Source organism: Furipterus horrens, unplaced genomic scaffold, assembly GCF_987537825.1.
Source record: "Furipterus horrens unplaced genomic scaffold, mFurHor1.1.pri manual_scaffold_6, whole genome shotgun sequence".
NCBI lineage: Eukaryota > Metazoa > Chordata > Mammalia > Chiroptera > Furipteridae > Furipterus > Furipterus horrens.
The window spans coordinates 67,278,187-67,292,690 of record NW_028327176.1 but is presented as its reverse complement, the minus strand read 5'-3'; the positions used below and the strand labels follow the sequence as shown (position 1 = coordinate 67,292,690).

The window sequence follows — 14,504 nt, the reverse complement described above, 5'->3', positions numbered from 1 at the left end:
AAGTCTGGTTTCATAGCTTGGGGCTTTCCCTGTTCTGAAGGCCAGGTATATGGGCACCACTAGTCCCCAACTCGGTGATTTTCAAACTGGGCTTGAGTGGTACTTTGAAACTCGTCTGAAATTTACATAAGCATTTCATTGCCCCATCTAAAGTCAGAGCTAATGTTCATAAAAATATAGAGTTTCTGGGCCCTGGCCAGGTAGGCCAGTTAGCTCAGTTGGTTAGAGCATTGTTGCAGGTTCAATTCCTGGTCAGGGGACATACAAGAATCAACTTGGAAAAAGTCCAGCCATTGTAATAAGTGAGAACAATTTGCGTGACATCAGTGTAACCTGTCAGCCAAGGAGAGTGGACTGGAATGTGCATGTGTGAACAATGATGACTTCACTGTACTAGTCAGTGGGGTCAGTAGACACCAGTGAGTGGGCATGTGTACTGTGTGGTCATCGCATTCAAAATGAGAGAGTACAGCAATGAATCTGCATCAAATTTTGCATAAAGCTTGAACATTCCTCCACAGAAACTATTCTGATGATTCAGGAGGCTTTCAGGGATGATGCAATGAGAGCAGTGCAAATAAAAGTGTAGCACAGATGCTTCAAAGATGGTCAACAGTCTGTTGAAAGTGATCCATATTCTGGAAAGCCTGCAACAAGCAGAACACCTGAGAACATTGAATGTGTACAGGCTACAATCAACAAAGATCAGCGACTAATGATGCAAGAACTAGAAGCTGATCTGGGGATTCAAAAAACTAGTGTGTCTGAGATTTTGATGCAGGGTCTTGGCACAAACCATGTTGTGGCAAAATTCGTTCTGTAGCTTCTGCTACCAGAACAGAAGGAACATGGTGCTGCAGCTGCTAATGGCTTGATTCAAACTACTACCAATGAACCAGATTTCCTCAAGAAGGTCATACCCAGAGATGAGTGGTGGGTCTATGGCTATGATTGGAAATGAAGGCCCCGTTGTCCCAATGGAAGTCACCTGGTTCTCCACCCCTGAAGAAGGTTCAGCAAAGTCACAGCAAGATCAAGACCATGTTAACTGTTTTTTGATTGGGAAGGTGTTGTCCATCACAAGTACTTCTCCCCAGGCGAAACAATAAGGAGTACTGCCTCCATGTTCTTCATTGGTTGAGAGATGCAATATGACGAAAACAGATTGGCAGCTTCATCACAACAGCACACCCACTCATGAATCATGTTTGGTGCAGTTTTTTGGCAACACATCAAATCACCCAGGTGACTTAGCGCCTGCTTCAGCCCACATTGGGCCCCCTGTGACTTCTGGCTTTTCCCAAGACTAAAATCACCTCTGAAAGGGAAGAGATTTCTGACCATCAATGTGATTCAGGAAAATACAATGGGGCAGCTGATGGTGATTCCAACAAAGGGTTTTGCAGTGTTTTGAACAGTGAAGGAGATGCTGGGAGAACTGTGTGAGGCCCCAAGGTGCCTACTTTGAAGGGGATTGAGATTTCATTGTCCTGTGTACAGTGTTTCTTGTATCTTGTATCTTCTTTAAGAAATGCCTCTATTTTTCAAATTACATGGCTTAATACCTTCTGGTATTCATAAATAAGTGGAACAACAAATTGGCTTTTTTTTTTTTAATTAAGTAATAAAATTTTTTTTTTTAATGTGTGTAGTATCTGAGATTTCAGGGAAAGAAATCATGATCTCATGTTGCCCTAGGAATTCTGTGCTCTTACTCATTGCCCCAAATACATGTCTCTCTGTCTCTTTTTTATTTTTATTTTGGAATCAATGGTCAATTTTATTGGACTCAGACCAGGATTCCATGGGTCTCAAGAACACCTGTGTATCTGTTCGTTTTCTTCTTCACGTTCTGTTCAGCCTGTTTCCACAGCCTCATGAGCGGCTTTTCCTTTCGGTAATGGATCTTGGCCTTCTCGTTCCTCTTCTTTTCCAGCGTGGCTGCGACTGCCAGCCTCATGAGCCAGCCACCCTAGGTAGGAAGACTTCCATGTAGGCATCAGCAACACAGACTTGAGGGCAGCAGGAACTGCCATTCGCTCTTACTTGTCATAGGGTGGCGGAATCCCATCAAACACATTGAGGCTATTCAGGGTGCCTGGCCCCGCTTGGTCTTGTGGGATAACGTGTCTATCAACAGATGCGGCCGGGGACTCAAAAGTGGTTGGGCCAGGTACTTCAACTTGTTTCTGTAGAAATTGCCAGAAATGTTGATGCCCTCAGAGAGTACAACCACCATCCTCCGGCCCAACAGTACCTTCTTGGCCATGATGGCTGCCAGGCACACAGGAGATGGTCTCAGCCACTGAGCACCCCAACCTGCCCCTCAACCATCTTTGGCAGTTGCCTGGGAATGCCTCAGGCGTGCTCTCCTAATTGAATATAGTTGAATCTAATGTGTTGCTTCCCTGCTTCAAGTTTTTCTTTTTTTATATTCTTTTTAATATTATTTTTCTAGCAATTCATTTTTTTCTTTTTCTTTTTAAAATTTATTTGTTTTTTTCTATTACAGTTGTCCCACTTTTTCCCCCATTGCTCACTCCCCACCTGCTTCAAGTTTTTTATATCTTTCTATTACTTTTAGGAGAATATGCAGACTTCTTAGCCTGGCCTATACGGCTCTTAAAATGACTTGTTTTCTACCAGTCTCTTCATCCTCCTTTTCCATCTCCAGTGTCCCAACACTGCCTGTATCAGGCACACTAAACCCCCTCACAGGTCCTCAGTTGAGCTTCTTCTGCATTACGGTTTTGATTTGCATTTCTCTGATAACTAATGATGTTGAACATCTTTTCACATGTTCACTGTCCATTTGTATATCTTCTAAGAAGAAATGCCTGTTCAAATTCTTTGTCCAGTTTTTAACTGGGTTATTTGTCTTTATTATTGAGTCATAAGAGTTCTCTCTATATTTAGGGTTTCAATCACTTATTAGATATATGATTTGCAAGTATTTTCTCCCATTCTGTGGGTTGTCTTTTCACCTTCTTAATGCTATTATCTTTAGTACAGTGGTTTCTAATTTTGAAGTCCAGTTTGTCTGTTTTTCCTTTTATTCCTTGTGTTTTTGATGTTATACCTAAGGAAACATTGCTTAATGCTATGTTTTCTTCTAAGAGTTTTATAGTTTTAGATCTTAAAGTTTAGCTCTTTATAGTTTATGTCTTTGATCCATTTTTGTGTTAGTTTTTGTATACGGAGTGAGGTAGAGGGTCTCACTCCATTTCCCACACCTTCTTTGTACAGAACTATGGTTTTGTTCACCCCTTCTCCACCCAGGCAGTGGGTGTGGGAGTGCCCATCAGGTACTGTCATCCCCCTTGTCAGTTTTTGGTCAGGAATCATCACTGGAGCCAATCAGGGCAGGGCACTGGCGGCCGTCAAAGTCTGTTACTGGTCCAGCAGTAAATTTAGGTTTTAAAACTGGCCCCATACACCTAAATGGAGGACTCATGTTCTGTGTAGGCAGCCCACGGTGACTACCACGTTAACCCAGTTCTAAAAGATTTCTAAAAGATTATTTTTTACAATTATAAAAATACAGAAGTGAGTAAAGTGGAAAGTCCCCTGTAAATGTGGGGAAAGAGGGAAGAATAGAGGGGCAGTTATATGTCACACATGTTTGCGAAAGTCTCAGTTCAGAAATTAATAAAGTAGAAAGTAAAACCATCTTATAATCATGGTGGATAATTCTTTTATTCCATCGAGACTATTTTTTTTTTTATGTAGCTTTTTAACATTGTTGACCTGAAGCGGAGGTGCCACACACACCCTAGGCTCGGTTGGAAGCTGCTCTGTCCAGCAGAGGCTTTGTGACCACGGCGGAACAAACTTTACCCAGGACATTTCATTATGTCTGGGGGAAGGAAGGTGGCTGCCTCTCTAGTGGAGAACAGCAATTAGACCGTCTTACCTCATGCCTTTTATTGAGGCGGATACACATGGGAGACACAAGGTCAAAATTCATGAATCATCAATAGCTTTTAGGCGTTTGGATTACACTTGACAATAACAGATTACATGTACTAGTACAGAGGGCACAGTGACCAGTCTGTGTCAGGGTCTATCAAATATCTTGATGCCACACTGGCATTAGGTGCAAGGTTTCATACGTTCCTTGCTAGAGATTGTTTATGTTATATTAAAAGACAAGCAGACCAAGTTCTAATGCATAATAAGCATTCTTTAAATCCAATCCCACGGAAACCCTCTGAGTGGCTTTCGGTTATGGCTCCCACGCAGCCTTATGTTGAGACTTAAAGACAAGCACAGCCGGAATGCTGGTGGCAGTCATGCTCAGGCCAGGGCTACAATTCCCTAAACTACATTGACCCTTTCAAAAAATGCCACACTTCCCACAATGGCCCTCATAGGTTGTGCCGCTTCATTCTAAGCAGAGGGAGCACTGTGTGCAGAAACAGGTACCTCAGAGGGCCTTGCGGGTTAGAGGAGAGCAAGAGTTGGATATCACTGAGGATTTGGGTGGGGAATAGCAGAACATGAGACTGAAATGAGGTAGGGCCCAGAAGTGCAAGGCCTTGAATGCCACACTAAGCAGCTCCTAAATTTGACAGTAGTTGTACATCATTAAACTAAGAGCAGAAACCCTCTCTCAAGTCCCCAAAATAAGAAAAACGCTTGAGGAAGCTGGCCAGGTGGTCATGGTATTCTCAGTGGCTGTGAGATGGTGCTTAGTGTAAGCTATCCACAAAGAAAACCCAGCCTCCAGGCTGTTGCTGGAGTGGCTCCAAAGGTTTTGCACACATTTGGATGTATATTAGCAGAAAGCCACAAGGGTGGGGTGCTGTTATCTTTGTTGATGACATTCAGCAACTTGCAGTGTTAGTGGGACCCTGCTCACTCTGTTGGACTCAGCATTTTCTGGTTGCACTGGACTTTGCCTGCAGTAATACAGGGACATGTGGCCATGTTGGTTATGGGTTTTATGTTTTTTATTTAAAGATGTCCCTTAACGTGCTACTTGTTAAAAGACTAACAGTGTTCTTTGCAGGAATGCTTCAGTATCCCCTCAGCCCCTTCTTCTCTGGTAACCACCATACTGTTGGTTATACACACAAACACAACACACACACACACAATGGAATACTGCTCAGCCATATAAAAGAAGGAAATCCTGCCTTTTGCAGCAACATGAATGAACCACTAGGGCATTATGCTAAATGAAATAAATCAAACAGAGACGGCAAATACTATATGATCTCACTTATATGTAGGATATAAAACAAAAAGTGACATACTTTAATTATTTTTTAATACCATTCCATGAAATTTCACACTGGTTTTCCATGGCAAATTGCCAGTCATTGACAGTTGCAACTGCCAGGTGTGTGTTTATTTTTAATTGTGGGCAGCCCACAAGCTCAGCCCGGAAGACCTGAAAACAGAAGCCCTCATCCCCATGCCTTGATTTGAGAGATGTGGGAGTTCCTGTGTCTTTGAGAGTCACCCATTCTCTGCTTCCCAGTGGGCCTTCCCCTGGGTGAATGCCATCCAGACCCTTTCTCATCCTTCCTTCCTCGCCTGCCTTGGCTTCTAGCCTTAGAGCTGTCTGCAGCAGAGGAGTGGAAAGCCTTCCTCTGTTTATCATAGCTCTGCAAGGTGAGATTCCCCAATGTTTTCCTTCTGAGCTTCAAAGCATGGAAGAGGGAGGAGAAAGGCTGGGAGTATACAGCTTTGAAGAATTGCTGTGGCTTTAGGCATTTCTGGTGGCATTTGGAACATTTTTCTCCTGGGGTTGATTTATTACGTGCTCTGCAAATGAGGTCCATGGATGGGTGGTTACAGTCAGAAGATAATTCTAAACCCTGTGCTCTGCTCACAATCCAGAAAATGAGGATTGAAGCCTGAAATGGAACTCTGCCAAAATGGAAGTGGAATGAAATGTCACTCTTTCCAAATGAAACTTCTAAAGAGAACATTTGGCAGCCCAGCAGCACAGGTTTCCAGCTTGATCACCTTCCTCTCTTCCCAGTCATGAGTCAGTCACTGAGCTTGTCTAGGTCTCTCCTGGCACCTCTCAGATGTTCACTTCTATCCTGGGAGATTTGTAAAACCAGATGCTTGGGATGTCATTCTGTAGTGAAGAATTAGACCTTTGTCCTCTAAAAATTGCTGTTTCTTACCTTAAGACCCAGAGTCTGGAGACAAATGTGTATAGTATGCACAGCCCCTCTGCCCTACCCCCAACAGCCAGGCATTAAGGGCCTGCTGGGTAGCAGGTCAGGTCAGGAATTGGCCCTCAGTTCTGGGGCTGCTCCAGGTTGTAACCAGTTCCTGCTTTTCTTCTTGAAGATGCCAATTTGTATTCAGACTTTTGTCTGGGGCATTTGTATGCTGCTCTCTGTCTGCAGAGGCTGTGGTTTTTGGAGTTTGGAAAGTAATCATTAACCCAGGTTAGCTTGTCAGCTCTGCCCTTACTAGTTATGCTACCCAGTAAGTGAGCCCACAGAGTGACGATATTGGTGACAGTCGCAATTTGTCATAGGCACCATGAAGTGAACTGAGACAGTGATTATGCATAGTGTCTGCAGCATCATCTGAGTCTCAAAGAATATCAGTTTCCCTTATCATAGCCTCAAGATGTAAACGGTTTGATCTTTCCAGGTACTGATAACTTTTTGAAGCTATAATTTGTTTAGAAGGAGGGGGTTCTGCTCTAATAAGATAGATATGTTTCTACAAAAAAAGTTATAGCAGCAGCAGACAGAAGTACAGAGGCGGTGGCGGCCAGGCTGTGGGGCACAGAGCCATGGGGCCACAGTGGGCAGGTGGCCAGGGAGGATCTATTCAAGACTGGGGGGCTTCACCAGCCACCACTGGAACAGGGAAATCTAAGGTGAAGAGAATACTTGACTAGCAGGCTCCCTGAAGAGAGGAATGCTGGAAACATTGTCCAAGCAAGATTTTATCAAGTTTGCCAAGAAGTAGGCGATGCTAATACAGAAAGCTAAAACAAGATGTGCAGGTATTGGGTTGAAAATTTTCATTTTCACTATTATCCTTTAATCCTGTCCAAAATTTATTTTTAAGTGTGTTTTATTGATTATCTTGTTACAGTAGTCCCAATTTATTTCCCTTTGCTCCCCTCCTCCCAGTACCCACCTTCCCTCCAGCAATCCCACCCCTCTTAGTTCATGTCCATGGGTCATGCATAGAAATTCTTTGGCTTCACCTTTTCCTGTATTATTCTTAACTTCACCCTCTCTATTTTGTACCAACCAATCATGCTTCTTAGTCCCTGCACCATTTCTCCATTTCTCTCCCTTCCACCTCCCAGCTGATAACCCTCCAAATGATCCCCATACCTATGACTATGATTCTGTTGCTATTCTGGTTTGCTTAGTTGGATTTTGTTTTTATTTTTTAGATTCAGTTGTTGATAGTTGTGAGTTTGTTGTCCTTTTAATGTTCATAAGTTTGATCTTTTTTTCTTAAGTAAGTCCTTTTGACATTTCATATAATAATGGCTTGGTGATAATGAACTCCTTTAGCTTTACCTTGTCTGGGAAGCACTTTCTCTGCCCTTCCATTCCAAATGATAGCTTTGCTGGATAGAGTAATCTTGGTTGTGGGTCCCTGCTTTTCATCACATCGAATACTTCTTGCCAGTCCCTTCTTACCTGCAAAGTTTCTTTTGAGAAATCAGCTGATAGTCTTATAGGCACCCTTTGTAGGAAACTCTCTGCTTTTCTCTTGCTGCTTTTAAGATTCTCTTTTTATCTTGAACCTTTGGCATTTTAATTATGATGTGTCTTGGAGTGGTCCTCCTTGGGTCTAGCTTATATGGGACACTCTGTGCTTCCTGGACTTGTATGTGTATTTCCTTCGCCAAATTTGGGGAGTTTTCCTTCATTATTTTTTCACATAAGCTTTCAATTTCTTGCTCTTCCTCTTCTCCTTCTGGCACCCCTATGATTCGGATGTTGTTATGTTTAAAGTTGTCCCAGAGGTTCTTATGCCTCTCCTCATGTTTTTCAATTCTTGTTTCCTCCTCCTGTACTGGTTGACTGTTTTTTTCTTCCTTATGTTCCAAATCATTGATTTGAACTCCAGTTTCCTTCCCTTCATCATTCATTTTGTGTGGATTTTTCTTCGTTTCATTTAGCATAGCCTTCACTTCTTTTATGCGTCTGCCATACCTAAGCATATCTGTCAGGCCTGTGATCATCTTTATCACCAGTGTTTTGAACTCTGTGTCTGTTAGGTTGTCTGTCTCCTCGTCTGTAAGGTTGGCTATCTCCTCGTTGCTTAGTTCTCCCACTGGAACCTGGATACATTCCCTCTTTTGGGCCATACTTCTCTGTCTCCTCATTCTGACAGGCTCTTGTGTTTGCCTCTGTCTTAGGTAGAGCTGTCTCACCTGTTACATTATAAGGGGCAGAGCTTTAGGTTCTTGTCAGTAAAGGGTGACCTGTTTCACCATGTCGTGGCACTGTATGTGGGGGAGGAGTCTGAGAGGGAACAGTGCCACTTGCTCAGCACTTGCCCGTTTCCCAGGCACTTGTCCCACTCCCGTATGGGACTGGTGCCCCTCTAGCTGTTGCCCTGGCTGTGGTTCCCAGAGTGGGTGGGTCTGCGGACATTCTAGGACTGTGGGGGCTCTTTAAACAAGTGGACTCTACTAAGAGACCGGCAGTTTCTTCCTCCACCCCAACCCCCACTGGTTTTCACAGTCAGAAGCAATGAGGCTTGATTTTCCCCAGTGCTGGGACCATGAGCTGTGTGATATGGTCTGGTGCTGGGAACACTTCCCAGGTGTTCCTTCCTAGTTTTTAAAATGTGTGACCGCATTTTCCGCCAGCCGGCCAGCCGCTGCTGCCATCCCTGCTGCTGCCACACCATGTCCTCTGTACCCTGGCTCTGCCCCTCCTACCTGTCTGGTTGAGTATTTCTTCTTTATTTCTTTCTTTATTGGAATTCTGTGCAGCTCAATTTTCTGGAACTTCTTGTTGTCTCTAGTTTTGAGGTAGTTGTATTTCTTCTTAGTTGTGGAGGGAGATGCAGTGTGTCTGTCTACGCCTCCATCTTGGCTGGAAGTCCAAAATTTATTTTTAATAGTACATTGACTTGTTTACCAGTGAATCTAGTAAAATCTTTGTGTATTGGAATCTATCATTATTTAACATTCTAACCATTTGCCTCTGATTTTTTTGTTGTTGTTTTTATTATATCTTGACAGTGCAGTTACCTTTGAATTATTAAAATAAAGTCAGGGATGAGAATTTTTAAAATATTATTTATTAAAGTTAAGCACATTTTAGATTAAAGACTTAAATATTAGAATTGAAGCCATAAAAATCCTGCAAGAAAATTTAGGCAGAGGCGGTAAACTTTGATATTGCTCTTAGTGATATTCTTTTGGATGTGTCATTTTGGGCAAGGGAAACAAAGGAAAAATAAACACATGGGACTACATCAAACTAAAAAGATTTTACACAGCAAAGGAAACCATCAACAAAATAAAAAGATAACTTATCAAGAGGGAGAAGATATTTGCCAATGACATATCCAATAAGGACTTAATAATATCCAAGGGATATAAGGAATTCCTACAACTTAACACCAAAAAGACAAACGATTTGATTAAAAAATGGGTGGAGGTCCTGAATACACATAGCTCCAAAGATGACACACCTGATGTTCAATGTTACTAATCAACGGGGACATGCAAATTAAAACCACAATGAGATGTCACCCCACACCTGTAGAATGGATATCATCAATAAATCAATAAACAAGTGCTGGCGAGGATGTGGAGAATAGTGAACCCTTGTGCACCCACTGTTGGTAGGATTGTAAATGGTGCAGTCACTGTAGTCACTGTGGAAAACAGTATGGAGATTCCTCAAAAAATTAAAAATAGAACTACCATATGACCCAGCAGTGTCACTTCTGGATATTTATCCAAAGAAATTCAAAACACTAATTTGGAAAACTATGTGCATCCCTATGTCTATTTTAGCATTATTTACAATAACCAAGATATGGAAGCAATGTAAGTGTCCATTGATAGATGATTGGTTGAAGAATATTACTCGCCCGTAGAAAGACTGAAATCTTGCCATCTACGACAACATGGATCGACCTAGAGGGTATTATGCTAAATGAAATAAGTCAGACAAAGACAAATACCATATGATTTTACTTATATGTGGAATGTAAAAAACAAAACAAACAAACTCATAGATACAGAGAACAAATTGGCAGTTGCCAGATAGGAGGAGGGTTGGGGGCTGGTGAAAAAGGTTCAGGAATTAAGAAGTACAAGATGGCAGTTATAAAAATAATCATGGGGATGGAAAGTACAGCATGAGGCATATAGTCAGTAATATTGTAATAACTGTATGGTGTCAGATGCGTACTAGATTTATTGGGGTGACCCCTTGATAAATTATATAAATGTCCAATCACTAGGTTTTATAGCTGAAATTGTATGTCAAGTGTAACTGAAAAATAAATACAAAAAAAAAAAAAACGTGTCATACAGAAGTCTAGCAATAAAAATAACAGGACTTTGAGAAAAAAATGTAGTTGGGGCAAACATTTAAAACTGTTACAACAGTAATAATCCTTATAGTAGTACTGACACAGCTCAAAGGTCATGCTCAGTCCTAAAAATATGACAGTAACTACCTAACTATGCACACAGACACATTTGCACATGCTGATGCACACGCACAAAGGTAGCTTGGTTGCAGGAGGTGTGAGGCAGGGCCAAGGCTTCTGAGTGCAGAGATGAGGAGAAAAAACACAGTGATGGGGGGGGGGGAGGGGATTTTCTACCAATTGGTTGATTCTGAGGCAGCATTTGGCCACACTAAGCCCAGAGGAAAACCATGGGGCAAAGGGGTATTTGTATCATGTTCCTCTGTGACGCTCTGTTCAGCTTGGCTAGTGTACTTTGCATTCGATGGTTGTTCCTTGTTAATGCAGAATGTTAATGTACAGGAGAAATTGTGTATGAAACCAAGAGAACTGTCTTGACACAGCATTTTTCCCTGATTACAGTGATCTGCATTCTAGACTATATGAAAGGTCATTACACCCCAACTGATAAATAAGCTTGTTTCTCACCCTCCTAGATTGGGATCTGAAATATGAAAGAAATTTTAACTGTGGCAAGAGACACCTAACATAAAATTTACCATCTTAACCATTTTTAAGCACTAAGTATATTCACATTGTGAAACTGATTTCTAGAACTTTTTTATCTTACAAAACTGAAACTACCTATTAAACAACAACTTCTCATTTTCTCCTCCACCCAGGCCCTGATAACCACCATTCCAGTTGCTGTTTCTATAAACTTGACTATTTTAAATACCTTATATAAATGGAATCATCCAGTATTTGCATTTTTTGTGACTGGCTTATTTCTTTAAAAAAAATTTTTTTAAGTATATTTTATTGATTATATTGTTACAATAGTTCCAATTTTTCCCCTTTGCTCCCCTCCACCCAGCACCTCCCCTCCCCCAGCAATTCCCCCCCAAGTCCATGCCCATGAGTTGCACATACAAGCTCTCCTGCTTCACCCTTTCATATATTCTTCTTTTTTTTAATAAATAAATGATTAATTAATTGTTTTAACAATAAAAAATAATCCCTCCCTCTCAGACTTACGACCCTTTATAATCTTATAAAGGACAATGGGCAAATGTCTTGAGCTCCTCTATCTGCTTCAAGGTGGGCATGGTCATCATCCTACCTACCCTTGGGTCCAGAAATCCCTAATAGGAGTGGGAGTGGGGAGGGAAGGGTGGCCTTCCCACATGGGGGAGGATCGTGCAGCTCCAGGTTAGTTGGCTGTCCCCGGACAACAGCGTGCTTGATTTAACAGGCTGGCATCCTTGTTGTATTCTGGGGGCAACAGATTTGGCAACAGGGTTAAAAGACATCATTCAATCCATAACCACTAGATGACAAAAGGCAGGGATTAATTTTTCAATGTCCCACATTAGGGAAAAGAAGGGCTTCTTTGAAGGAAGGTTTGCCAAGCACATCTCACTTGTCCAAAACCCTTTTGCCCATTATACTTAGTTTGGGCTGAGGGAAATATTTTAGGTTTCCCCCCTCTCAGACCTCTGGGCCCTTTCTGTCCAAGACATTAGGATAAAAAAGAGAAACCAGTTTTGTAAAGTGAAGCCCACAGACCACCGCATACTTCACCAACCCAGCCACTTAGTTTAGCCAAACCGTTGAGTCTCAGGAGGCAGCTCTGCAGACAGGATTAAGTGAGGCCTATATGTACAGACAATCACTCAGGTAATGCGACCATAGGCTTATGCCCTTTGAAAACAGAAAACACATGTTAATTTCTATAACATAACCCACAAACAAGTCTCTAAATCTGTAAGACCATCTTATTGGAAAGACATCCAGTTGCAAGGCATCTGACATTTTTCTTGCCTGTAAATTAAACATCTTTGATAATACCACAGACATAGTTTTAACTTTCAAATGAAAACATTTTAAATGAAAAGAAACTTTAAAGACAGTTAGCTGCACTACTTTATAGTCTATTACTGATCATTGTGATTTTCCTTGAATAACGATTTTTCTCCCTAAGATTACCCTCCTTGTCAATAAAGGGACTGCATTAAGTCGATTTTTAATTTATCCTGTTCATTTGCATAAACACAACAAGAGCAGCAAATGATCACTTGTGATCTTTAGTTCTGCTTTGCTGGAACTTACGCAAGGAACATTTAGGGTGACCTTCAGTCTGCCCTTCAGGGCGCAGAAGCTGAGCCACATACCTGGCATTCAGCCTTGCCTGTACATACCTGTCTTTTCCAAGCCCTTCTGGTTTTCCATCGTGCTTTAAGGTTCCTTCTAGCCATCTTTCAAGAAAACAACCTTCATTCCTTCCCTGGAAAGATTACTGTGGACCACACAACCAACCACGGTACCAGGCCTTTTATCTCGTGGGCTTTTATTTCCTTCAAAAATCATTCCCAGTACCTCAGGGCTTTTTGGTAACAACCAGAGCCCAAGCATGTATCCTTTAGGCATGACATTCCAGTCAACTCTTCTTTAAAAAAATTTTTTTGAGTATGTTTTATTTGTTATATTGTTACAATAGTTCCAGTTTTCTCCTTTGCTCCCCTCCGCCCAGCACCCCCTCCTCCAAGTCCATGCCCATGGGTCGTACATACAAGCTCTCCCGCTCCACCCTTTCATATATTCTTCTTTTTCTTTTTTTAAAATTAATTAATTATTTTAACAACCAGAACCCAAGCATGTCTCCTTTAGGCATGACATTCCAGTCAAAGTCTTGGTCAAAAAAACCTCTATTAACAACTGGTCTTATTAGTTTTATGCAAAGAGCCTTATGTCATTACTTAATTGTTCAGAATGCCAAACTCTGGAAGGATCAGATAGGGTGAAAAATATACAGTGTGAAGGAAAATCCTTGTCCTTCTAATATTCACTGAACTTGCATTTCCATTCTTTATATTTTCATTTTTCCCCCCTCTTGCTTCCTCGTACCCTGCCCCCCCCTTCTCCCACAGTCAGTCCCCACCCAATTGTCCATGTACGTGGGTCATTTATACATGTTCTTTGACTAGACCCTTCCCCTTCTTACCCCCTTCTCTTCCTCCCACCTCCCCCCTTGTTACTGTTAGTTTATTCTTTGTTTACATACCTCTGGTTCAATTTTGCTCATTTGTTTGTGTTGTTCATTAGTTTCCTGTAATAGGTGATAGCATAAGGTATTTTTCTTTTGTTGCCTGGCTTATTTCGCTTAGCATAATTTTCCCCATCTGTACTTGTGTTCCTCTCTGTCTCTCTCTGTTTCTTCATCGTCTTGAAGCAGACCCTTTAGCATCTCTTGCAATGCTGGTTTGGTGGAGATGTATTCTTTTAGCTTTCTTTTGTCTTGGAAACTTATTTCACCTTCCATTTTGAATGAGAGCCGTGCTGGGTAGAGTATTCTTGGTTGTAGGCCTTTGATTTTCATTGCTTGGGATATTTTTTGCCATCCCCTTCTGGCTTGTAGTGTTTCTGCTGAGAAATCTGATGATAGCCTTATTGGAGCTCCCTTGTATGTTATTAGTTGTTTCTCTCTTGCTGCTTTTAGGATTCTCTCTTTGTCTTTGAATGTTGGCATTTTAATTATGATGTGTCTTGAAGTGGGCCTGTTGGGGTTCATCTTCACTGGGACTCTCTGTGCTTCCTGGACTTGTGTGACTCTTTCTCCCCTCATGTTAGGGAAGTTTTCTGTCATTAGTTTTTCAAACAGGTTTTCTATTCCTTGCTCTTCTTCTCCTTCTGGAATTCCTATGATACGGATATTATTACGTTTCATGTTGTCCTGCAGCTGTCTTAGAACCTCTTCATTCTTGTTCAGTCTTTTTTCATTTTGTTGCACTGTCTGGAAGTTTTTGTCTATGTTGTCCTCCAGGTCGCTGATCAGATCTTCTGCTTCCTCTAGCCTGCTTTTAATTCCTTCTACTGTGTTCTTCCATTCAGAGAATGTA

General features: G+C 41.6%; 1 protein-coding gene and 1 pseudogene across 2 annotated transcripts in view; one reads left to right on the top strand and one right to left on the bottom strand.

The window, feature by feature from the left end:
* The window catches only part of ST3GAL5 (ST3 beta-galactoside alpha-2,3-sialyltransferase 5), a 71,074-nt gene that overhangs the window by 33,278 nt on the left and 23,292 nt on the right, over nt 1-14,504 (top strand). The window lies entirely within an intron of this gene.
* Nucleotides 1,790-2,346, bottom strand: LOC150006375 (large ribosomal subunit protein uL13 pseudogene; annotated as a pseudogene).